Here is a 27,842-nt window from a genome sequence, read left to right as displayed (position 1 = left end):
TTAAGATATTAGGGATAAAGTATCAGGGCAGTTTTAGTGGTTTGGGTTAGGATACTAGGGTTAGTTTGGGGGATGGGGTTAGGGTATAAGGGAAAGGATATTAAGGTTGGTTTATTGGTTTGGGGTTTTGATTAGGGAGAAGTTTGGAGGGAGATTTTATATATATATATATATATATATATATATATATCAAATGCACAGATCTGAGGGCGCTAGATTAATGGTATTCATGTACTTAATTGAAGTAGTATACAATAAAAGTCTCAAATACATTCAAGTAAAATTTATTCATAAAAATACAATAAAACATCAAGAGCATCGATAAGGTTTCACAAAGCTGTGTCTTCGGATTTATCCGGTTTTACATTCAGTTTCTTTGTTGGTATAGATTCACTGAGTGACACAAATGCAGAAAGATAAATTAACCCACCGTGTTTCGTCCCTTAACGGGACTTCTTCAGGGGTACAGAAATTGAATGCTCAGACAATGAGGTGGGAATAACTTGATAAACCGTCTACACCTCAAATTGTACCAGTTGAGGTAGGTATATACAACCAGGTTATATCTGGTGTATTAGATCACAACGCAATATAGCTTCATATCGTGGAGTGATTGTAAGCACTGGAGATAATTGATGTTTTCAATTAGAGAAAGGTCAAATGTTTGTATGTTTTCTTCTTCTGTATCTTCTTGTCTATCGCTTTCTTCCTTGATTCCACTCTATATGGTTTGGTTTAGTGTTCTTGAGTCCTATAATTTTAACAAATAAATGTTGCAACTACAGTATAGAGAAAAACTAAATGTTGAAAGATACTTGCATTAGCTATTCATCGTATGAACCTGAAGACCTAGGCTAAATGATATGTGTTAATAAGTATGGATTATATAAAGTAATAATTTGTGACGGTTGTAATAAGTCTTGATGTTCTTCCTTTTTGAGTACACCCCTGATGAAGCCAGCATTGACGAAATGCGGATTGCTAGATCCGATGTTAACGAAAAAATTTGGGTCTACAAAATAGACTGTCAACTAAAGAAAGAATTCTGCTAATGTATTGTATGGATTGAAAAACTATTTTTAATGTTTTAATGTTTTAAAATCATGTATTAAATTGTTTGCAAGGTCAGTGGTCGTATGAAGATACCATTTGTATTGAATCCAATCGGCTACCAACAAAATTTGCATGTACAATAGGCGCCCCTGAAGATATCCGTACTATGGCCCTCATTCCGAGTTGTTCGCTCGCTAGCTGCTTTTAGCAGCCGTGCAAACGCTAAGCCGCCGCCCTCTGGGAGTGTATCTTAGCTTAGCAGAAGTGCGAACGAAAGGATCGCAGCGCTGCTACAAAAAAAGATTGTGCAGTTTCTGAGCAGCTCGAGACCTACTCCTAGCTTGCGATGACTTCAGACTGTTTAGTTCCTGTTTTGACATCACGAACACGCCATGCGTTCGGCCAGCCATGCCTGCGTTTCCCCAGGCACGCCTGCGTTTGTATCTGACACGCCTGTGTTTTTCCACACACTTCCCGAAAACGGTCAGTTACCTCCCAGAAACACCCACTTCCTGTCAATCATTCTGCAGCCAGCAGTGTGATTGAAAAGCGTCTCTAGACCTTGTGTGAAACTGCATCGGCTGTGGTTAAAGTACAGCCTGATCGCTGCACAGCGACCGAAAACAGCTAGCGAACAACTCGGAATGACCACCTATAATATATATATATATATATATATATATCTGTGCAATGGCCCCGGCACTCACGTAATCCATCGTAGGATGTGTCTCGCTCCTGTGCCCTCCCCCTCCGGGGGTCTCCCTCCAGTATAAACAGCGATGGAAAAAAGAGGCGGCACTCGGAGACTGTGTAATCAAAGTGTATTGAACAAAAGTGGCATCAACGTTTAGGGGACCAATTCCCCTTTTTCAGCATAAAGTGACAGTGCATAAAACAGTGCTTAAATACCATTTCCCTTTACTCACCCCCCTTCACGTGCATACAATCTACTCAGCGTTTCCAGCTGGCCGCTCGTTGGAGCCTCCACCCGGCGCTTCCGCTCGCGTCAGCGTAACCAGGAAGTGACGTCGCGGGAACCCTCCGATGCGACCATGGAAACACTGTAAACAAAAAATACAGATTGTCAGTACATACTGTGTTTCACAAAACATATCTCAGTGTACGCTGACCGCTTGGCCAGTAAAGTGCTTGAGTGCACATAATTATTACAATGTTAAAATCTACATCATTCAATGTGTAATCTCAATAAAATTGTGCATGTACATTAAAAACAGGACTATTTAAAAAAAAAAAAACATGTGAATAAACAAATTGCAACATTAGCCACTCAGTGACCCTCTGAGAACTATTGTGTGGGCTGCCTAAGACACTCTGTGCCCCTCAGACAGGATTAGACTAGAAATACCTCTTACAACACAAGCTATCACTGCTGGGGTACCTGTCGTGGTGTGCTACTGGGCTACACAAACCAGATTAAACAAAAATCAAAACCACTATAATAAAACGTTGCTTAATCCCTCACTTGGGAATCCAATGTTCTGTAAGATGCAGTGTACAATTATGAACAATTATAAAAAATTATAAAAAATTAATTAAAAAAATTATAAAAAATTAATAAAAAAATTATAATCTAGGCCTTATTAATTTTTTATAATTTTTTATAATTTTTTATAATTGTACCCCAGCAGTGATAGCTTGTGTTGTAAGAGGTATTTCTAGTCTAATCCTGTCTGAGGGGCACAGAGTGTCTTAGGCAGCCCACACAATAGTTCTCAGAGGGTCACTGAGTGGCTAATGTTGCAAATGTTTATTCACATGTTTTTTTAAAAAAATAGTCACGTTTTTAATGTACATGCACAATTTTATTGAGATTACACATTGAATGATGTAGATTTTAACATTGTAATAATTATGTGCACTCAAGCACTTTACTGGCCAAGCGGTCAGCGTACACTGAGATATGTTTTGTGAAACACAGTATGTACTGACAATCTGTATTTTTTGTTTACAGTGTTTCCATGGTCGCATCGGAGGGTTCCCGCGACATCACTTCCTGGTTACGCTGACGCGAGCGGAAGCGCCGGGCGGAGGCTCCAACGAGCGGCCAGCTGGAAACGCTGAGTAGATTGTATGCACGTGAAGGGGGGTGAGTAAAGGGAAATGGTATTTAAGCACTGTTTTATGCACTGTCACTTTATGCTGAAGAAGGGGAATTGGTCCCCTAAACGTTGATGCCACTTTCGTTCAATACACTTTGATTACACAGTCTCCGAGTGCCGCCTTTCAGTGCTTTGCTAAAAGCTTAATCTGTGCTAAAAAAAAAAAAAAAAAAGGAATTTTTATTTTCCCTTTCACTTACAGTTTACGAAGGGAACAGGGTGAATAAAGATTTTCAGATATATAGCATATTCTGAAGTGTCTCTTCAAATGGGTAAGAAAAAGAGAAGTCATGCTAAAAACCCCCAAAAGGGGTGACAGCTCTAACATCTCAGGTCAGGAACTTATGTGACCCTATTAAAGTCCCACAGTTGGAGAGTGAAGCGGAGAGCTTACTGGGGAGTAATCCAGATCTTGGGGAAGATTTTAGCATGGAACCTTTTTTTTCGGTTTTGCATGATAAGTGACCTTGAAAGGAATGTCCAATTAAAGGACCAGGAGCTAGAGGAGCTTAAGGAAAAATTTGATTTTCTTCAAGAGCAGGTGAACACCTTAACGCAAAAGCTGGAGAAGGAATCTCTTGTCTGACTCTCTGACCAAATTGGGAAGGAGTAGAGAAGAGATTGTCAAGCTCTCAGTCCAGGTGTCAGAGTTGCAGAAAACCTTGGCAAAGGCTAAACCCAGATCTGAAAACTTTGTAGTGCATAGCCAAGGACTATTAGAGGTAATCTCCTGTGACCAGACACGATATGGGAGTCTGGTGCTGGCCAATAAGGCTCGGTCGCAAGACTTAGCGGAGCTTCAGGAGGAGGTTTCTAAGCTAAAACTGTTGGCAATGCCTAGCTTCAGTTCAGAGACAGGTGTAGCTACACCACATGCTGAAGACGTTGTGCCAAATGTTGGGTCAGAGATATTATCAGCCGAAATGGAAATGCCATCTTCGGGGGAAATGACGCCAACGGTGGTGCAGGCTGCAGAAGAATAGTACCATACTGTAGTGGATCCTGGCTATACTGGATTCCCTGTTCCAGCCAGAAGCAACAGGAAAGTTGAGCCAGAGCTGCCAGTGCCTAAGGCTCGGAAGGCTCTGTGCTATGCCACTAGTAAGGCCATCTGCCTGGAAAGTGGAAAGGAGGGCTCTTCCTCAGAGGTAGAGCATTTACAGGCACTAATGTCCACTCAGTTGGTATTGCCGTTCCAGAGCATGGAGGACCTGCAAGAGCCCATCGTAGAACTGGAAGTCTTATCTGAGCCGGAGATTGCCTCTGTTGAGGTCTTGGAAACCCAGGATCCTTCTCCTGTTGATGTGATGTATGTTCAGAAGTCAATCCCTGATGGGATGTCACAGGTTCAGAAGCCCCCGGTTCTGGATATCCAGTACACATGGGAGACTTTCTCTGATGAATCACAGAAAAAGACCTTTCCTTTGGAGGTGTCTCACCTATGTGAGCTAGTCATGGCAAAGCTAGTTGCAATACAGGAGTCTACTTCCGAAGTCATCCGGGAAACTGCTTCTGAAGCATTTCCACTCTTGTATGTGGAGGATAAGATGCAAGATTTCGGTCTTGAGGTTGTTGCACCCCGGCATGATTCACCATGAGAGGCTCAAGATCCAATTGCTGAACTGGGACAGTTCATAAAAGACACACTAAGTAAGGAGCAAGAGCCTGGCTCAGAGGAATTGGTGCAGAGTCCCATTTCTGAGGTTGCTCTACCCAGGGAAAGTACTCTATATGAGACACGAGAGCTGGAAAATTTGAGGGGAGAGTTCCAAAAGCTGGCCCTAAGTAACAGCCAGCTAAAAGATACAGTGAAGGAGATTCCTAAACTACGGAGTCGCATAAGAGACCTAGACAAGAGACTCAAAATGGGTTATGTGCGGGTCATAGAACAGCAGGAGACAGTGACTAGGGTCAAAGATGGTAGATCGGAGGACGAAGCAGTCACGTTAATGAAGAAAATGTTACCAAAGCTGGAAAGACTGAAGGAAGCACTAAAAGTTCAACAAATGAAAGGACTTTCAAAGACTCAGGACCAATGCCTCACTCTGAGGGAAAGGGTGGGGGCAAAGTTGGACCATGACCTCACAACAATTAAAGTCAGGGCAGGGACTAAGTGTTACCGGTGCCAAGAGCTTGGCCATAAAAAGTGGAATTGTCCATATAGGCCAAGACCAGTGAGGGCCGGGGTGACTACTAAGCCCAGAGTGAACTTAAAAACCTTCCCCAGTCCAGAGTTGGTTAAGGTCAGGTGTCACAAACACCCAGACAAGAATGAAGTGACTTCCTCAGTAGTCAGTAAATCCGAGCCAGATAAGGGAAACATCCCTAAAGGTGGAAAGGTGAAGAGGAGGGGAAGTTTAGTGGGCAACGGGAAGTTGTCCATTAAAACGACCACTTTGGCCACTATGCCAAAGTGGAGGGAAAGGGAAGGTGGCACAGTGGTGTCGGTGCCACCAACCTTTGACGGAAATAGATTCCAAGGCCAGTTAAAAGGGCCTCTGATGTCTACTTGGGAGAGGAACTTGGGACCTAGGTGTATGGGCCCAAGTTATGTTCCAGAGATTTGTCAGCACAAAATAATTGGCGAGGGTGAAACCTTGCCAATGTTACATGCCGCTTTCTGAGCCATGAAAAGCTGAGGGAAAGGGTATGTGGCAGGAGAGGTATTTTGCCACCTGGAAGCTACTCACAGGGTCCTGGGGGTAGGTGGGAAGTGTGGATGGACCGGGTTCCCATCCATTTGGCCCAGACCAGGTCTTACAGGCTTCTTAGCCCAAGAAGCTGCTTCATCAGCCAGCACCTGGCTGCTGGGTATAAAGCAGAGTCTCTCCCATTAGTCAGGGCTCCCGACGGCAATTAGTGTCCATGTGATAGGTCTGCTAGGGACAGTAGGATCCGGAGGGCTGGGCCACTAGTGTCAGGATGCCGGGACCTGAAGGGTTCCTTATTAAGAGGGAGTGAGGCAGGGCCTGACCTCCCTGGTTGTTTATACTAAAGATAGTGATCTTTGTTTATGTGTATCTTTGTATTTGAACAACCTAAATAAAAGGTATTTGTTGTTATTGCACAAGTCTGGAGTCGGTCGCTGGTGGATTTTTGTAGCAGAGCGCACTCTCCTGTTTTATATATATATATATATATATATGTATGGAGCATAGCGAAGTTCAGCGCCACATGTAATGCACCCCTTAGTATAAGTGAATTAGATAAATACAAATGTCAGACACTTCCTGTAGTATAGAGCGTCAGCTGACCCCCAATTGAATAGCAGTGGTAAGCTGCCGAGTAAATGTTATGGAAAAATAGGATGGGGATACCTAGCGACCACTGGTGTTTAATATAGCAATAAGTTATATTAAGAGGTATATTCAGTTTAAAATTTTAACAAATGTATTTTATTAAAGGCATAATACAACATACATAAAAATATATAAAAAACTAGAAAGATGAACAGACCATAAGTTACACTATATTCGGGTGTTTATAAAATATCTTGGTATTTTTAAGAACTTTTTCTTTCATATATATAATTAAAAAGTGGAGCTATATCTTATCTTAAGGTGCTGGAGGTCACAGTGTGGGAAACATACAATTTTTAATTGTGTATATATACACTGCTCAAAGTCAATCACACTTCAATCACACTTCTGTGAAATCAAACTGTCCACTTAGGAAGCAACACTGATTGACAATCAATTTCACATGCTGTTGTGCAAATGGAATAGGCAACAGGTGGAAAGTATAGGCAATTAGCAAGACACCCCCAATAAAGGAGTTGTTCTGCAGGTGGTGACCACAGACCACTTCTCAGCTCCTATGCTTTCTGGCTGATGTTTTGGTCACTTTTGAAAGCTGGCGGTGCTTTCACTCTAGTGGTAGCATGAGACAGAGTCTACAACCCACACAAGTGGCTCAGGTAGTGCAGCTCATCCAAGATGGCACATCAATGCGAGCTGTGGCAAAAAGGTTTGCTGTGTCTGTCAGCGTAGTGTCCAGAGCATGGAGGTGCTACCAGGAGACAGGCCAGTACATCAGGAGACGTGTAGGAGGCCGTAGGAGGGCAACAACTCAGCAGCAGGACCGCTACCTCCGCCTTTGTGCAAGGAGGAACAGGAGGAGCACTGCCAGAGCCCTGCAAAATGACCTCCAGCAAGCCACAAATGTGCATGTGTCTACTCAAACAATCAGAAACAGACTCCATGAGGGTGGTATGAGGGCCCGACGTCCACAGGTGGGGGTTGTGCTTACAGCCCAACACCGTGCAGGACTTTAGGCAATTGCCAGAGAACACCAAGATTGGCAAATTCGCCACTGGTGCCCTGTGCTCTTCACAGATAAAAGCAGGTTCTCACTGAGCACATGTGACAGACGTGACAGAGTCTGGAGACGCCAAGGAGAACGTTCTGCTGCCTGCAACGTCCTCCAGCATGACCGGTTTGGCAGTGGGTCAGTAATGGTGTGGGGTGGCATTTCTTTGGGGGGCCGCACAGCCCTCCATGTGCTCGCCAGAGGTAGCCTGACTGTCATTAGGTACCGAAATGAGATCCTCAGACCCCTTGTGAGACCATATGCTGGTGCGGTTGGCCCTGGGTTCCTCCTAATGCAGGACAATGCTAGACCTCATGTGGCTGGAGTGTGTCAGCAGTTCCTGCAAGATGAAGACATTGATGCTATGGACTGGCCCGCCCGTTCCCCAGACCTGAATCCTATTGAGCACATCTGGGACATCATGTCTCGCTCCATCTACCAACGCCACGTTGCACCACAGACTGTCCAGGAGTTGGCGGATGCTTTAATCCAGGTCTGGGAGGAGATCCCTCAGGAGACCATCCGCCACCTCATCAGGAGCATGCCCAGGCGTTGTAGGGAGGTCATACAGGCACGTGGAGGCCACACACACTACTGAGCCTCATTTTGACTTGTTTTAAGGACACTACATCAAAGTTGGATCAGCCTGTAGTGTGTTTTTCCACTTTAAGTTTGAGTGTGACTCCAAATCCAGACCTCCATGGGTTAATAAATTTGATTTCCATTGATAATTTTTGTGTGATTTTGTTGTCAGCACATTCAACTATGTAAAGAACAAAGTATTTAATAAGAATATTTCATTCATTCAGATCTAGGATGTGTTATTTTACTGTTCCCTTTATTTTTTTGAGCAGTGTATATATATATATATATATATATATATATATATATATATATAAAGTCCAAAATTTGCCACTCTCCTGTTCCCAAGAGACAACTTAGCCGGGTGCCCTCATAGCAAAATTCATAGAACGTTGCAAGAATGCGGCACTCACAGCATATATAACGAAACAGCCGGGCCTCGAAGTGATCTCAATGTCTCAAATTCATAATAGAAATTTTCATCAGGAGTTAAACAAAGACAACAAAATGAGCTTACCTTATATCCCAAACACCCAGTGCAAACGTCCACCTCCAGACTCCCGGTGCCGCATCCGTGCTGCATCTAGTTGCGTCCATATGATGTCAGCATGCCTGAGTTCGGTTGCTAAGTGATATAAGTAAACAAATACTCACACTGAGCACTACAGTCTCAATAAAAATACAAAGTAACGATCAAAAAGAAGCGATCAGATTTAAATTTTAAGTGCAGCAGCAAACAGAGCATATAAATTGAATAATTATTATAAGAATATGTTTAAATTATAAGAATATGTTTAAATTTAATTGTTCATTCTATCCGTGCGGATGGTTTTAATATAACCAAATATAGGAGATACTGTATTTTTTAGCTCAAATGGATAGGAAATATAATTTCTTCTTAGTACCAAAGATCTCACTCTTGTCCCTTGTAAAAAAACATCCTTATTTTCACTGTCATCTGGATCAGCCACACCCTTTGGTATTTAATATGTGCTTTAGTTAATTAAATTAATGTTCTAACTGGCCTATATATTAGTATTGTATGTGAATAGTAACCATAGAAGGCAGCTCTCTAATTACCAACATCAATTTAATAAAGTTTGTATGGTTAGTCCGGAAACATTATCAGCTGGGTTTTCAATAGTAATAACAAAGAGAAACAGTCATACAGTAGGTGATGATGCTTAGTTTCGCTGAATGATATTCTATTGCTCAACATACAGACACACCACAGAATGCACAGATCGGGGGCCAGGTTCGAATTTCGACCCAAACAGAAGACCCATAAAATTTTTAATTTGCTTACTTTTGGGGATCAAATATAGTACTTTAATTAGTGAATATATATAGACAGATAAGAATACTAACAGATAATTGATAACCATGGAACCTATCCAACTACATCCGACACAATTAGTCAGTGTCAATTCCAGAGGGTGAGTCATAATTTAAACAAATTTAAGAGGCATACTGGATCCTAAACTACCCAATTAATTCAGATGTTTATTTCTGTACTCTCATTAAGGTCATTAGGCGTCAAGGTATTGAGTGCAAAAATCCAACATGCCTCTCTTTTACAAAAGACACTGAACCTGTCCCCACCTCTCGTCATGGGTTGTAAACATTCAATGCCCTGAAGACTTAGAATATTAAGATTCCCCTGATGTTTTTGTCTGACGTACCTTGCAAGACTGAATGAGAATTTTTTTAAATATTCCTCCACTGTTCAAGAAACCTTGTGCGGAGGAATCGTGTTGTCCTGCCAACTTATTGTTGTCTACATGAGCAACTTATTAGGTAGATTATGTATTCAGAACAACAGTCAATATATTGTTTAATATCAAAGGTCTGTTGAAGGTTATTGGATAAGAATTTACAGCCTTCATTTATTACGAATGGACAGGTGAGGCATTTCTTTTTTTTACATCTAAAACATCCAGATTGAGCTGCCTGCATGGCCGACAGCGAGGGTCGTTAATGACCCGCGGGACCGCGCATCGCTGGTCGGCGACAACATACACACTTGCCAAGAAAATGAGCGACGCCGCTCATGAAGGGTGGAAATGAGCAACGTTGCTCATTTTCTCAACAAGTGTGTATGCACCTTAACACTTGCCCAGTCTTGCCTACCCTCCCGAATTCAGCGGGAAACTCACGATTTGTAAATGAGCCTCCCGCTGCCCCACAAACCTCGACAGCCCTCCTGGATTATAGTGTTACCTCCATGAAAATTCCGGGGGCGGGGCCTGCACAGAAGATGCGGTAGCCGTCCTGCTGTGCGGTAGAGCCAGGTAGTCTGAGCGGAGGCAGTCTAAAGGGAATAACCAGTGGAAAAGCTGGTCTACTGACAGCGGTGCAGCCCATACAGTGAAGCACAATGAGCTGGCAGGCAGGGCTTTGCTTCACTATGGCTGGCCCCGCCCACCACACTCTGAGTGCACAGCATGTAACAGCCCGGCCCAAGCAGACTTCCTCTTCCTGCTCCTAGATGTCACTGGATGTGGCTGCCATGACCTGTCTTCCTACACCACATTGTCCCGGAGCAACAAAGCTACATTAAGTGGGAAGTGTGTGTATCTGGGTTAATATGGGGGAGGGGGGCTGTGTATTAAGTACTTTAATGTGGTGATGTGTGTAAAATGAGGGGAGTGGGGTTGTGTATAATACAATATATATGGTGCTGTGTTTACTGGGTATAATGTGAGGGGAAGGGGGGTTGTGTATAATACAATATATATTGTGCTGTGTACTGGAAGTATTATGGGAGAGGGAGGCTAGCATTATGTAATATGGTGCTGTGTGTACTGGGTATAATATGAAGGGGGGGGTTTGTGTATAATACAATATATATGGTGCTGTGTTTACTGGGTGCATTATGGGGAGGCAAGCTGTATGGGGGAGTGTATACTGGGTGTGTGGTGCTGTGTGTACTGGGTGAATTTAGGGGGGAGGGACGGGGGTATGGGTCGTTGGGTCAACACAATTAGGTCGACTACTATTGGTCGACATGCATTAGGTCGACAGGGTCACTAGGTCGACATGGTCATTAGGTCGACAGGTCAAAAGTGACGGGGAACCCCTCGCTTCGCTCGCCATGCTTCGGGCAAGGTGCCTCGCTCTGCTACCGCTCGGCACAGGGCCTAACCTCCCTTTTACTTAATAAGGAACCCTTCAGGTCCCGGCATCCTGACACTCGTACCACAGTCTTCCGGAACCCACTGTCCTTAGCAGGCCTATCACCTGGGCACTAACTGCCGCCAGGAGCCCTGACTCATGGGAGAGACTCTGATTTAAACCCAGCACCCATGTGCTGGCTGATGGCTGATGAAGCAGCTTCTTGGGCTAAGAAGCCTATAAGACCTGGTCTGGGCCCAATGGATGGGAACCCGGTCCATCCACACTTCCCACCTACCCCTAGGACCATGTGAGTAGCTTACAGGTGGCAAAGTATCTCTCCTGCCACAATATATATATATATATATATATTCTCCAAAGGGTGATATTCGGCGCGTAGAAAACCTTCCTCCAGACAGTTGGCTGGGTTAATAGCGTATAGGTTTAATTCAGAGCACTTTCCCTTTAATTCCCAGGGTGGCTGCCTATTTTTCCAAATGACCCGCTGTTCAGTCAGGTCTTCTTAAAATCTACAAAAACAAAGTGAAAAAAGGCCCCTCCTAGTGCAATACTGATAGTATGATCAACCTCCACCAATAACACCCTATAAGTGGGAGGTGTACCGTAATCAGTGGTCTTAAACCACCTTAAAGCAGCGTGTATAGATCCAATACTTTTCCCCGATTCTGATAATTAATTTTCTGGGTACAGTGGTCACTCAGATGTCCCGAGGCTCAATTCTCATAATCGCCCAGATGCAAAAAAATGAGAAGCAAAACGACCATAGTGTAGTAAAGTTTAAAAAACACACATATTTATTTGGTATAACACATAAAGTAAGTAGTTGCCCGTACCATATAAAAGAATAAAAACAGCTTATCTGATATCAAACATGTCAGTCCATCGGTCTGTCACTCAACGCGTTTCGTCCGTTGCTTACTGCAGGACTTCCTCAGGAGTGTGTACAGAAAGGCCCCCTAGGACCTCTATTTATACCCCTCTTAATGGGGAAGATTGCTTCAAAATGCTCACGAAATTGCCGAAAGTGACATCACTTCCGGTCCCGATTAAAAAAAAACCAAAAAAAAAACTTTTTTTTCTTCTTTTTTTCCTTTCCTTTTCCAGTCATTATAATGCTGTGATGATAATATTTATATATTAAAATGCCCCCACAACAGTGCATCAAGGTGCTGACTTTTAGAAAATTACATCTATTGAGAGGCGTCCCCGCTCCCGCTGCCCGTGACCGCCGGAAGTCACGAGCTGGCCGGGCAACGCTTCCGCCCTCAGTTGCTCCAGCGTCAGGCGCATCTACAGAGCATGCGCAGGACTAGGCCGGACACAGTGCCGCCCGTCCTCACCGCTCTTGTGTGCGCCCGCTGTGAGGGATGCTATGATCTTTTGTCCATGCACCACGGCGCCATTTTTAAGGAGATCATCCGATATTTGTTAAACCAGTTAATTTCATAGAAGTAGTAATAGTGATTAATGTCAAATTCTTTTGTAAATAGGAAGGAATATTGATAATAAGAATATATTAAAAATATATTAAGAATATATTAAAAATAAGGATAAGGATGAGAATGAGAAGGATTATGGGAGAGAACTATCAATAGATGATGATGCTAAATTCAATTGATAATAAAAATCATGAAATCATAAAATACTTTATACACATCAATATATAAAAAAATTCATATATATAAAAAAATCCATATATGTAAAAAAAGTACATGTATAATAAATATATATAAACAAATCATATCAGCATATATACATATATAATACCATATTATAATATATAAAATCATGAATTTCTAGAGGAAAGGTGCAATCTCATAATTATCATTAAATCCTCTTGGGGCCAATGTTTTAAGATCCAAAACATTTCCCTTTGGGGTATTTTTTTCTCTCTATCTCCACCTCTTGGCCCCAGTTTAACATTTTCCAGAGTCCTCACTGTTAGGTCTTTTGCCTCGGAGCCATGATGGGTTTTAAAATGTCTAGGGATAATATGGTGTTCTAGTTTATTTCTTATACTTCTGATATGCTCTTGGATCCGGATTTTTAATGGACGTTTGGTTTTCCCTATATATTTCAGTTTACAAGGGCACTCTAACATATAAATGACCCAGGGGGTGTTGCACGTTGTTCGGTCTTTTGTTGTATATGATTTCGTTTCCTCTGAATTAGTAAACGTTTTTGATCGAGGGTGGACAAATTGACAGAGATTACAGTGTTGACATTTGAAGAGACCTTTCATATCCCATTGAGTCTTTACTTCAGATATGACTGATGGTATCATACTTGGTGCCAAATGGTCTTTCAGGCTTTTTGCTTTGCTAAAAACCACATTGGGCCTTTCTGGTAAAATAGTATTTAAAACTGTGTCCATCTTCAATATCTCCCAGTGTTTGTTTAAAATAGCACAAATTTGTTTCTCTTGGCAGTTGAACCGTGTAATGAAGTTAAAACCTTTTTCTTTTGGAATCCTATTCTTATATGTCAATAATAAATTACGGCCTGAGGTCTGTGTTCTGTTTATGGCTTCTTCAACCAGATCTTTTGGGTAACCTCTTTCCAAGAATCTTTCACCATACAATGTAACTTATTCCTCACAATCCTCCAACTTACTACAGTTTCTTTTTTATTTGACAGAATTGAGAGTACGGTATGTTTGTCTTCCATTTCATAGCATGGTTACTTTTAAAATGTACATAGGAGTTACTGTCGACTGTTTTCACATAGTTCTTTGTCACGATATTTTTATCTTCCGCCATTAATACCAGATCCAGGTATTCGATCTGTGTAGTGTCCGTTTTAAAGGTAAAAGACAAATTGTAATCATTGCTCTCAATATGTGTCATAAAATCATAAAAGGTCTCCAGGGTACCATTCCAGATTAAAAGTATATCATCAATATACCTCTTGTATAAAATGATATTTTCCAAAAAGGGATTATTGGTATAAACAAATTTCTTCTCCCAGCTTCCCATGTGCAGATTAGCGAAGCTGGGTGCGAAGACCGTGCCCATTGTAGTTCCGCAAGTCTGAAGGTAAAAATCCTCTAAAAATTTAAAATAATTATGTTTCAATATAAAATTAATTAGAGTGCAGATCAACTCTTTGTGTTTGGCATCAAGGTCAGCATCATCATTTAAAAATTCCAAACATGACTTAATCCCTTTTTCATGATTTATAGATGTATACAATGACTGTACGTCAATTGTTACCCACAGGTAACCTGGTTTCCATTCGTATTCTCTCAGGGTCTGTAATAGTGAGGTTGTGTCCTTTACGTATGATTTCAGGTCTGGAACATATTTCTTTAGAAAGACTTCCACATATTCTGAGATGTTTGCCGTAAGTGAATTAATTCCTGCAACGATAGGTCTTCCTGGAGGATTTTCCAAACGTTTGTGTATCTTTGGCAAGAAGTAAAAAAATCGGTATTATGGGATAATTGTTCATTAAAAATTGGTATTCTTCTTTCATCAAAATCTCTTCATATAGTGCCTTTACCAGGATAGGTCGTAATTTATCCACAAAATCCTGTGTGGGATCTTTCGGTAATTTTTGGTAAGAGGTGGTGTCCCCTAGTAGTCGGTATGCTTCGGTTTCATAATCTTTACGGTTTATTACTACCAGTCCTCCTCCTTTGTCTGCTTGGCGTATTACTATTTCCTTATTGTCCTTTAAATTTTAAAGTGCTTTCTTCTCAAAATTAGTGAGGTTTTTCCCAGATCCAGGTTTAAGTTGTTCCAAATCTTTTTTCACCAATTCATAGAATAAATCTATTTGTCCACTCTTGGATTCAAGGGGGTAGAATTTAGACGGGGGTTTCAAACCTGATTTAGAGGTACTTTGTCAGTTTTCATTCCTTCCGAGAGTTTTTTTCTGAAAATGTCTTTTAAGAGTGAGTTTTCTCGTAAACTTATTTAAATCCGTAAAAACCTCAAAATCATCCATCTGTGACGTAGGTGCGAAGGAAAGGCCTTTCGTTAGGAGCGTATTCTCTACAGATGTTAACTTGTACTCGGATAGATTAAAGATGCCCTTTTCCCCCATCGCTGGTGTCTGTATTACCTCAGGTTCCTTCTTCTTTTGTATTCGCTTAATGCCCCCTCTTCTTCCTCTTCGTGTCTTCTTTTTAAAGGAGAATCCCTCCTTACTACCTCCTGGATCTGTCGATCTCCTTGTGTCCTCTGGCCTGAGGCCGCTGGTGATAAAAAATCGTCCACGTCGGTTTCAGAATTCATTCTTCTTAATGCCGTGAATCTATTCCTTGTCTCAAAATTCACTTTCCTAGGTGTTCTTGGTTGTTTCCCGTATTCCTTCTGTTTGTAGTATTTCTGTTTCTGTGGATATTCCTTCCAACTCTGATTTCTCTGTTTGGGATATTCCCAGTTCATCTGATTATCCGGATTCCTTGCTCCATTCCACTTCTTCACTCTTTTATTTATGTAATCAATCTTATCTCATTGATACTTCCTTTCCTTAATTGAAATCACTTCTCCTTCAATCTTTTCCAATTTTTTCACCAATACCACTTCATTGGCTTTGTAATCTTCGTTCCCTTTAAGTGGTTCCAAAACCTTCTCATCTTTTCTAATTTCTTCTTCTATAATGACTAAGTCTCTTTTTTTCTCTTCTCATAAGTTTTAGTGAGCAATCATGCAATATCTGGTCCCATTCTTTCATAAATTTTTCATTTTGAATATTAAATGTTGGTTGTTTGAGGACCCTAAGGCCTCGTCATACTCTATTCACTTTTATATATTGTTCCAGACTGGTGATATCCCACCAAATCTTCATTTCCTTTACTAGGAGTTTTTCAATATGCCAAAATTTGTCGTCCAGACTATATATATATATATATATATATATACAGGTTAGGTATCCCTTATCCAAAATGCTTGGGACCAGAGGTATTTTGGATATCGGATTTTTCCGTATTTTGGAATAAATGCATACCATAATGAAATATCATGGTGATGTTACCTAAATCTAAGCACAGAATGCATTTATGTTACATATATACCTTGTACACACAGCCTGAAGGTAGTTTTAGCCAATATTTTTATAACTTTGTGCATTAAACAAAGTGTGTGTACATTCACACAATTTATTTATGTTTCACATACACCTTATACACACAGCCTGAAGGTCATTTAATACAATATTTTTAATAACTTTGTGCATTAAACAAAGTTTGTGTACATTGAGCCATCAAAAAACAAAGGTTTCACTATCTCACTCTCACTCAAAAAAGTCCGTATTTCGGAATATTCCGTATTTCGGAATATTTGGATATGGGATACTCAACCTGTAATACAGTGGTCGAAGTGGACATTTTGAAGTGGGGGCATGGAAAAGTGAAGGGTGTAATAATGCGTGCACCGAAGGGGGCGTAACCATTCAAAATGGGCGTGGTCACTCAAAAGAGGGTGTGGTCACACAAAAGAGGGCGTGTCCTTAAGCGTAGTGTACCTCACCATTTACCCGTTATACACATTATGCACCACAGTAGTAGGACCCCTTATATTATCTAGTACTGGTGCCCTTTACACATTATGCCACACGAAATTAGCCAAAATTCCCATTATGCCACACGGAATAAGACAAAATTCACATTATGCCAATGGTCGCCTACACATAATATGCCAGGTACAGCCAAATATACACATCAAACCAGGGACAGACACTTACACATATTACGCCACGGTAGAGCCCTTTACATTACGCCACAGCCACGGTAGAGCCCCATACACACATTACACCATGGTAGAGCCCCTTATATTACGCCACGGCCAGGGTAGAGCCCCTTACACACATTGGGCAGTATTTAATTCTTATCACCCCCTTCCATACCCGTTTTGTTTCTGCTGACGGGTGTGGTACAATCATTTCAGCTCGATATCCCCGGGATAGCCAGGGCGCCCAACCCTTTATGTCGCTAAACCTCATTACTATGGGCGCAATATGCGCGATAACGGAGGTCACTTTAGAAAGGTGATATATCATTTGAATACCGCCCACTATGTGTGTGAATGTGCTACTGCTCCTTGAACTGTGCACTCACCCCCCCCCCCGCCCCCAGATATAGGCAGCACTCTCTGCAGGGACAGGACATGGTGGGGATGGAGGAGAAGATGGTAGGCCTTGGGCTCCAGCTGCACCGGGTGCAGGAAGCGGGCACACCCCACGTGGGCACCTGGCGGGCTCCAGCAGCGGAGGTGTAAACCTTGCGCACCACAGATGGGTGATCCAGTGGCGCCGTCGCTGATGACGGCAGGAACACTATTGCCGGAAGGCTGGCCACTCCCCCCCCCTCATTCCTCCCTCTTCCTGCTGCTCAGCACCTTGACCACTGTGTGTGTGTGTGTGTGTGTATATAAATATATATATATATATATATATATATATGTATATGTGTGTAACCTGGGACTATAGTTGCCAGTAACTATGTTTAACATAGCCAAAATATAAGCAGAAATGTGGTAAATAATATCTAGGTAAATTGCTGTTATGGGTTAAGGGGTTTGTGGATATCTGCAATGGGATTTTTGTATAGCGATACAAGTTGGGGGAGTAATGATGGTTTGTGAAATTTTCTAGAAGCTCTCTTGTCAGGACTGGGGGGCAGTTAGGAGAGTGCACGAGGACCTGTGAGGAGAGGTTTGATAATGGTCAGACATGACACAGCATGAGAAAAGCTGCCAGGACATGTTGCTTCATTAATACCCCTTTCCATCTGTAGCACGGGTCGCAGCCGTGTCACCTCACACGGCTGCGACCCGTGCTACAGCCCCCTTTTTATCACAGCGCTCACCAACCCAGCATATTGCCGGGTTGGTGACGCTGCTAGTGACGCGGCAGGGGCAGCGCTGGGAGATCACATGATCTCCCAGCGCAGCCCTCCCATACACTGTGAACGGGAGCCGTGTCATCTCGACATGGCTACCGTTCACACTACACAGCTTACCGGGTTGAACACGTGTTCAACCCGGCAAGCTACCCGGGTAGGATTCCCGGATCACTTGATCCAGGAGTTTGCAGAGGGACCCTTTTCCACTAGGGAAAAACACGGGTAAATGTGCGCCCCCGCGCATTTACCCGTGTTTTAAAAGCTAGTGGAAAAGGGGTATAAGCTAAACAGTGAGAGAAACAGCTTTACCATTATTTGGGATGACTGAAGTAGTCTTTAACAGGCTAAGGCAGAGTTGAAGTAATGTGTCCAGTGTCTGGGTGGCAGCAGCTGTGTGATGTGTTAGAGGAGGAGATAGCTGCAGGAGGTGGAGCATCGGCGGCCATAACAGGAGTCAAGCTTTAAGGCAAGCCTCTCCTAATATACCAGCAGAGGAATGAGGCAGGTGCAGCAGGACCAGGATGTGTGGTTCCCCTTCACAGGGTAGAGCCCAAATTAACCTTCAGTTACCACTGGAGCTCTAAGGAGCTGAGCTGGTGTGGTGAGCTATACACTGAGCACTCTGCACACTTACAGACAGGTTAAGGGCTAAGGCAGGCTACTTCCAATACTGTGACATAGTGGCCGGCCTATAAATAAACTGTTAATAGGCAGCTCAAAGAGTACTAAGAGCTATTGCTGGAACTTATAGTGCATCACCTAATAATACACCCGAACTCTATTCACACTGTTCATGCACTTTCCCCCAGTAAGTGAGTGGTAAAGACAGAGGGGGCTCCTTAACATTCAAGCTCATTTAAACCCCCCCCCCATAAAAACAGCTAAAATCACAGAATTTGGGGGTAACATTGCTTCTACGGTATTATTAACCTCAGTTACATTAATTTCCACTCATTTCCAGTCTATTCTGAACACCTCACAATATTATTTTTAGGCCTAAAAGTTGCACCGTGGCGGATGTATGACCAAGCTAAGCGACACAAGTGTGCGGTACAAACACCTAGCCCATCTAGGAGTGGCACTGCAGTTGCAAACAAGATGGCACTATTCAAAAACTAGTCCCTAAACAGCACATGATGCAGAGAATAAAAAGAGGTGCACCGAGGCTGCTGTATGACTAAGGCAAGTGAGACAAGTGTGCGGCACAAACCACTGGCCCATCTAGGAGTGGCACTACAGTGTCAGACAGGATGGCACTTTTCAAAAACTAGGCCCCAAATAGCACCTAATGCAAAGATGTCAAAGAGGTGTAATGAGGTAGCTGTATGACTAAGCCAAGTGACACAAACAATTGGCCCATCTAGTAGTGGCACTGCAGTGGCAGACAGGAGGGCAGATATCAAAAAAAGGCCCCAAACAGCACATGATGCAAAGAAGAAAAAAAGGTGTACCGAGGTTGCTGTATGACTAAGCTAAGCGACACAACCACCTGGCCTATCTAGTCCAAATCACTGGAATTTAATGGCAAAATCACTGGAATTATATGGCAAAATCACTGGAATTATACGGCAAAATCACTGGAATTATACGTCTAAATCACTGGAATTATATGTCCAAATCACTGGAATTATATACGTCCAAATCACTGGAATTATACTGCAAAATCACTGTAATAATACTGCAAAATCATTGGAATTATACGTCCAAATCACTGGAATTAAATGGCAGTACCATTGGACATATACAGAAGTGTCAGACAGGATGGCACTTTAAAAAAATAGTCCCCAAACAGCACATGATGCAAAGAAGAAAAAAAGGTGCACCGAGGTTGCTGTATGACTAAGCTAAGCGACACAACCACCTGGCCCATCTAGTCAGTGTCACGCAGTGGCTGAATGTCGAGAGTGGGCCGCAATTGTTTGGTCCACTGACCGCATCTCCAGCACGCCCCTGTTATTTTAAAAAAAATCTGCAATTGGTGTACTTATAGGGCAGTACCCCAGGACTAATACAGCAGTATCCCTGGATTCATACGGCAGTGTCAGACAGGATGGAACTTTTCAAAAACTAGGCCCCAAACAGCACCTCATGCAAAGATGTTGAAGAGGTGCAATGAGGTAGCTGTATGACTAAGCCAAGCAACACAAACAATTCTAATTTAAATTATTCATCCAAATCACTGGAATTACACGTCCAAATCACTGGCATTAATTGGCAAAATCATTGTAATTAATAATTATACGTCCAAATCACTGTAATTATACTGCAAAATCACTGTAATTATACGTCCAAATCACTGGAATCATACGTCCAAATCACTGGAATCATACGTCCAAATCACTGTAATTAATAATTATACGTCCAAATCACTGAAATTATACTGCAAAATCACTGTAACTATATACGTCCAAATCACTGGAATTAATTGCCAAAATCGCTGTATTTAATAATTACGTCCAAATCACTGAAATTATACTGCAAAATCACTGTAATTATACAAGTCCAAATCACTGTAATTATACTGCAAAATCACTGTAATTATACGTCCAATTCACTGGAATTAATTGGCAAAATCACTGTCATTAATAATTATACGTCCAAATCACTGGAATTAATTGGCAAAATCACTGTCATTAATAATTATACGTCCAAATCACTGGAATTATACTGCAAAATCACTGGAATTATACATCCAAATCACTGGAATTAATTGGAAAAATAACTGTCAATAATTATATATCCAAATCACTAGAATTAATTGGAAAATTACTGTAATTTCTCATACGTCCTAGAGGATGCTGGGGACCACATCAAGACCATGGGGTATAGATGGGATCCGCAGGAGACATGGGCACTCTTAAGACTTTTCATTGGGTGTGACCTGGCTCCTCCCTCTATGCCCCTCCTTCAGACCTCAGTTTTAGAAATGTGCCCAGGCAGACTGGATGCACTCTGAGGAGCTCTACTGAGTTTCTCTGAAAAGACTTTTATGTTAGGCTTTTTATTTTCAGGGAGAACTGCTGGCAACAGACTCCCTGCTTCATGGGACTGAGGGGGCAGAAGCAGAACCAACTTCCTGAAGAGTTTCATGGCTCTGCTTCTGGCTGACAGGACACCATTAGCTCCTGAAGGGTACTGAACGCTAGCCATGTCTAGATGCTCACTCCCACAGCATGCCGTCACCCCCCTCGCAGAGCCAGAAGTCAGAAGACAGGTGAGTATAAGAAGAATGATCTTCTATCAAGTAAGTGACAGCTGAGGTACGGCACGGCTGGTGGGATTGCCGCACGCCAATGCTGCCCACACAGGCACGACAGGGTGCAGGGCACGGGGGGGGGGGGGGGGGCGCCCTGGGCAGCAAAAATATACCTCAAACTGGCTAAAAGGGGGCATAAGATGTCGCTGGCACAGCCCTACCCCCGCTAGTATAATATCATAATGTGTACTGAGTGTAAGGGGGCGGATCTTCTTCCTCAGGCAGCCAGCACACTGCTCAGCGCCATTTTCTCTATCTCCTCAGGCTGCAGAGAACACGCTGGTCCTCTCCTCCGCTTCTGACAAGTACAGGGTGCTATTAAGGGGGGGCACAAAGCGATTGTGGTGCATTTAATTGTGTGAATTACTGTTTAAAAGCGCTATTTGGCTGTGGGCATTCTGTGTTCACAGGCATTTCATACTGGCGCTGGGATTGTGAACTGGCTGCTCCTATACTGTGTCCCTCTGACAGATTTTACTGTGGGTCTGTCCCCAATTAAGTCCCAGTGTGTCTGTGAGTGTGCTGTACACGTGTGAGGCATATCTGAGGAAGCCATTTTAGGGACACAGAGTTGTAATGTGGTGGCGCTGCCGGCACACCAAGAGCCTGCATGGGTGAAAGAGATACGTGACAGTATGCATCTGATTAACAGAAGATTGGATAAATCTGAATCTAAGGCTGCATGCTGGAGAAAATCTGTGGAAGATTTGATTTTTCAGGATTTTGTTATTCCTTATGCAGGCGGCCCCTCTGGGTCACATAAGAGACCATTTGCGAATGTTGTAAACACTGATACCGACACAGACTCTGATTCTTGTGTCGACGATAGTGACTCCAGGGAAATAGATCATAAATTGGAAAAAAATATACAATATATGATTGTGGCTATAAGGGACGTGTTGGAGGTTACAGAAACCACTCCTGTACCTCAGGAGAAGGCTTATTTTTTTATAAGGAAAAGAAATCCAAAGTCACGTTCCCTCCTTCCCACGAACTAAATGCTCTTTTTGAAGGGATGTGGGTGGGTGAATCCTGGTAAGAAATTTCGTATTCCCAAAAGGATTATGATAGCTTACCCTTTCCCGGCTGAGGACAGGAAAAAATGGGAATCACCCCCTGTGTTAGACAGTGCACTTTCCAGGTTGACAAAGAAGGTAATTCTCCCTGCACCTGGCACGGATTCACTAAAAGAGCCGGCAGACCATAAAATGGAAACGACATTAAAATCCATTTATGTAGCCAATGGTACACTGCTCAGGCCCACTATTGCCTGCGCGTGGGTGAGTCGCGCTAATGAAAAATGTTCTGAAAGCGTGTCATCAGAAATTGACACGATTGATAAAGATGAGATACTTCTTAAGTTAGGAAATATCAAGGACGCTGCCGCCTACATGCTGGAAGCAATGACGGATATTGCACTCTTGAGGTCACAAGCCGCTACCATGGCAGTATCGGCTAGGCGGGCGTTGTGGATTTGCCAGTGGAACGCGGTTGCAGATTCCAAAAGAAACATGGAGGCTCTCCCGTATAAAGGTGAGGCCTTATTTGGTGATGGCCTGGATGCGTTAGTCTCGGCGGCTACCGCAGGTAAGTCGACGTTTTTGCCCTCTGCGCCTGCACCGGCAAAAAAGACCTATCACCCACACAAGCAGTCCTTTCAGCCCAATAAATACAAAAAGGTGATAGGTTCCCCCTTCTTTACAGGTAGGGGAAGGGGAAGGGAAAGAAGCCTGCAGCGGCTTCCGGTTCCCAAGAGCAGAAGTCTACCCCTACTTCTGCCAAATCTTCAGCATGACGCTGGGGCTCCCTTGCGGGAGGCCGCTCGTGTGGGGGCACGTCTCAAACTGTTCAGCCAAGGTTGGATTCTGTCTGGCCTGGTTCCCTGGGTATTGCAAATAGTATCCCAGGGATACAAGCTAGAGTTTCAAGACGTTCCCCCATGCCGATTTTTCAAGTTGACCTTGCCAGTTTCTCCGCCAGAGAGAGAAGCAGTAACAGCGGAAATCCAAAAATTATGTCAGGACCAGGTCATAGTCCTGGTACCATTGTCACAACAAGGGGAGGGCTTTTATTCAAGCCTCTTTGTAGTTCCGAAGCCGGACGGCTCGGTCAGACCTATCCTAAACCTAAAAGATCTGAATTTCTACTTGAAACGGTTCAAGTTCAAGATGGAATCACTTCGGGCGGTGATTTCCAGTCTGGAGGAGGGGGACTACATGGTGTCGGAAGACACAAAGGATGCTTACCTGCATGTTCCCATTTACCTTCCTCACCAGGCTTATCTGAGATTCGTGGTTCAGGATTGCCATTACCAATTCCAGACGTCACCTTTTGGCCTCTCCACAGCGCCGAGGGTATTCACCAAGGTGATGGCGGAGATGATGGTCCTCCTTAGTCAAAAAGGAGTCAATATAATTCCTTATCAGGACAATCTCCTGATATAGGCGAGATCCAGGGAGCAGTTGTTACAAAACATCACACTCTCTCTGTCAATACTCCAACAACACGGTTGGATCATAAATGATCCAAAGTCACAGTTGGAACCAACGACAAGGTTGTCTTTCCTCGGGATATTTCTCGACACAGAGGTTCAAAGAGTATTTCTTCCGGTGGAAAAGGCTTTGGAAATACAGAAAATGGTAAAACAGATACTGAAACCATCCTGTATGTCGATCCATCAGTGCATTCGGTTGTTGGGGAAGATGGTGGCGGCCTACGAGGCCATACAGTTTGGCAGGTTCCATGCCAGAGTATTCCAGTGAGACCTGTTGGACAAGTGGTCGGGGTCACACCTGCACATGCACCGAAAGATAATCCTGTCGTCAAAAAACAGGATTTCGCTCCTGTGGTGGCTACACAGCTCTCACCTACTAGAGGGACGCAGGTTCGGGATTCAGGACTGGGTCCTGGTAACCACGGATGCAAGTCTCCAAGGCTGGGGAGCGGTCACTCAGGGAAAAAACTTCCAAGGACGTTGGTCACATCAGGAAGCCTGCCTTCACATAAACGTTCTGGAGCTAAGAGCCATTTACAATGGCCTTCAACAAGCGGTACACCTTCTTCAAGACCGTCCCGTGCAGATCAAGGTGGACAATGTAACAGCAGTCGCGTACATAAACAGGCAGGGCAGAACGAAAAGCAGAGTGGCAATGGCAGAGGTGACAAAGATCCTCCTCTGGGCAGAAAAACATCTAAAAGCTCTGTTGGCAATATTCATTCCGGGAGTAGACAACTGGGAAGCAGACTTCCTCAGCAGACACGATCTCCATCCAGGAGAGTGGGGCCTCCACCAAGAAGTCTTCGCAGAGCTGACAAGTCTTTGGGGAGTTCCTCAAGTAGACATGATGGCATCTCATCTCAACAAGAAGCTTCAGAGATACTGTTCCAGGTCAAGAGAACCTCAAGCAATAGCGGTTGATGCGCTAGTGACCCAGTGGGCTTTCCCGTCAGTGTATGTCTTCCCTCCACTTCCGCTGATCCCAAAAGTGCTCAGGATCATAAGAAAAACAAGGGTTTCGAGAAATCTTCATTGCCCCAGACTGGCCAAGGAGGGCTTGGTACCAAGATCTTCAGGAGTTTCTTATAGAAGATCCTCGGCCTCTTCCTCCTCGCGAGCACCTGCTGAAGCAGGGGACATGCGTGTATCAAGACTTACCGTGGCTACGTTTGATGGCATGGCTGTTGAGCGCCGGATCCTAGCCCGGAAGGGTATTCCCAAGGAAGTCATCCCCACTCTTATCCAGGCCAGGAAGGGAGTAACGTCAAAACATTACCACCGTATTTGGAGAAAATATGTGTCTTGGTGTGAATCCAAGAAAGCTCCTACAGAGGAGTTTCACTTGGGACGTTTTCTCCATTTTCTACAGGCTGGTGTGGAAGCGGGCCTCCGATTGGGATCAATCAAGGTCCAGATTTCGGCCTTGTCAGTGTTTTTCCAGAAGCAATTGGCCTCTCTTCCAGAGGTTCAGACTTTCGTTAAAGGGGTTCTGTACATCCAGCCTCCATTTGTGCCTCCGGTGGCACCATGGGACCTTAATGTGGTGTGGCAGTTCCTTAAATCGGAATGGTTTGAGCCTCTACAAGAGATAGAGTTGAAGTTTCTCACTTGGAAAGTGGTGATGCCTTTGGCATTGGCATCCGCACGGCGGGTGTCTGAATTGGGGGCCCTGTCTCACAAGAGCCCTTACCTTCCATGAAGATAGGGCAGAGTTGAGAACTCGCCAACATTTTCTTCCAAAGGTGGTTTCATCTTTCCACATAAACCAACCTATTGTTGTGCCAGTAATTACTGACACATTCACTGAGTCAAAGTCTCTAGATTTGGTTAGGGCTTTGAAAATCTATATCGCTAGAACAGCGCGAATACGGAAAACAGAGGCCCTGTTTGTCCTGTATGCTCACAACACGATTGGGTGTCCTGCTTCCAAGCAGACTATTGCACGTTGGATCAGAAATACAATTCAGCAAGCTCATAATACTACGGCTGGATTGCCGTTACCGACGTTGGTAAAGGCCCACTCCACTAGGAAAGTGGGCTCATCCTGGGCGGCTGCCCGGGGGGTCTCGGCATTACAAATTTGCCGAGCAGCTGCTTGGTCAGGGTCAAACACATTTGCTAAGTTCTACAAATTTGACACCTTGGCCGATTAGGACTTAAAGTTTGGTCAATCGGTGCGGCAGGGTCATCCGCACTCTTCCGCCCGCACTGGAGCTTTGGTATAAACCCCATGGTCTTTATGTGGTCCCCAGCATCCTCTATGGACTAGGAGAAAAGAATTTACCAGTAAGTATCAAAATCCTAATTATACATCCAAATCACTGGAATTAATTGGCAAAATCATTGTAATTAATATTATACGTCCAAATCACTGTAATTATATGTCCAAATCACTGGAGTTAATTGGCAAAATCACTGTAATTAATAATTATACGTCCAAATCACTGGAATTAATTGGCAAAATCACTGTAATTATACGTCCAAATCACTGGAATTAATTGGCAAAATCACTGTAATTAATAATTATAGGTCCAAATCACTGGAATTATACTGCAAAATCACTGTAATTATACGTCCAAATCACTGGAATTAATTTGCAAAATCACTGTAATTATACGTCCAAATCACTGGAATTAATTGGCAAAATCACTGTAATTAATAATTATACGTCCAAATCATTGGAATTAAATGGCAAAATATCAGTATCGCCTGCCTAGTGAAGTGGAATCTAGATGGGATTTGGTACCGGGGACACAATACCTCCATCGATTGTCTAAATCCCACTGCACTAATGGCGGATACCGGACGCACATCTAACACCAAGATTTGTGTCAAGGCCTCCGTTATGAGGGCTTCCATCATCATGTGAAGCTGAACCACTAGTCATGAAGATAGGCCAGGGCCTCAGCCGTTCCTTGCCACTCCGTGTCGTAAATGGCATATTGGCAAGTTTACGTTTCTCCTCAGACCATTTAAATGTCTTTTTTGGGGTCTTTTTACTGAACTGTGGCTTTTTGGATTTTACAAGCCCTCTACTATCACAATGGGCATCGGCCTTGGCAGATGACATTGATGGCATTTTATCGTCTATGTCATGGCTAATGGCAGTAGCTTCAGCACTAAGAGGAAGTGGTTCTTGATCTTTCCCTATTTTATCCTCCAAATGTTTGTTCTCCATTATTTTTCTGGAGTTTTATAACACAATATACGGCACAAGAGAGCATACCCCTACTACACCTCACAGGGCAAACACTGTAAAAATTATTTAGCTTAAATATTAATAACCCCTTTATTTGGAGTAAATAATATACAGCACAGGACAGCACTGAACTTATATGGCAGCACCACTGCACTGGATTTATACAGCATTATATGGACGTATATGGAATTATACGGCAGGATAACTGGAATTATACGGCAGTATCATGGGAATTATACAGCAATATCACAGGAATTATACGCTAGTATCACGGAAATTATACGCCAGTATTCAGAGAATTATATGGCAATATCACAGGAATTATACGGTAATGTCACAGGAATTATACGCCAGTATCAGGGGAATTATATGGAAGTATCACAGAAATTATACGCCAGTATTCCAAGAATTATATGGCAATATCACAGGAATTATACAGCAATATCACAGGAATTATACACCAATGTCACGGGAATTATACGCCAGTATTCCGAGAAATATATGGCAATATCACAGGAATTATACACCAGTATCACGAGAATTATACGCCAGTATTTCGAGAATTATATGGCAATATCACAGGAATTATACAGCAATATCACAGTAATTATACACCGGTATCACAGGAATTATACGACAGTATTCCGAGAATTATATGGCAATATCACAGGAATTATACACCAGTATCATGGGAATTATACGCCAGTATTCCGAGAATTATTTGGCAATATCACAGGAATTCTACGTCAATGTCACAGGAATTATACGCCAGTATCATGGGAATTATATGGCAGTATCACAGGAATTATACGCCAGTATTCCGAGAATTATACGGCAATGTCAAG

The 27,842-nt window shown here is 43.1% G+C and overlaps 1 long non-coding RNA gene across 1 annotated transcript in view; it reads right to left on the bottom strand.

Moving 5' to 3' along the window:
* Positions 1 to 314: 314 nt before the first annotated feature.
* Positions 315 to 27,842, bottom strand: part of LOC134935179 (uncharacterized) — a 116,878-nt gene continuing 89,350 nt past the window's right edge. Inside the window, exons 2-3 of the long non-coding RNA XR_010179966.1 lie at positions 8,581 to 8,688; positions 315 to 751 (exon numbers count right to left, since the gene is read on the bottom strand). This is a non-coding gene — a long non-coding RNA (uncharacterized LOC134935179). The remainder of the gene's footprint in view (positions 752 to 8,580; positions 8,689 to 27,842) is intronic.

This window comes from Pseudophryne corroboree, chromosome 6 (genome assembly GCF_028390025.1).
Source record: "Pseudophryne corroboree isolate aPseCor3 chromosome 6, aPseCor3.hap2, whole genome shotgun sequence".
Lineage (NCBI taxonomy): Eukaryota > Metazoa > Chordata > Amphibia > Anura > Myobatrachidae > Pseudophryne > Pseudophryne corroboree.
This window is presented reverse-complemented; position numbering and strand designations above follow the sequence as displayed.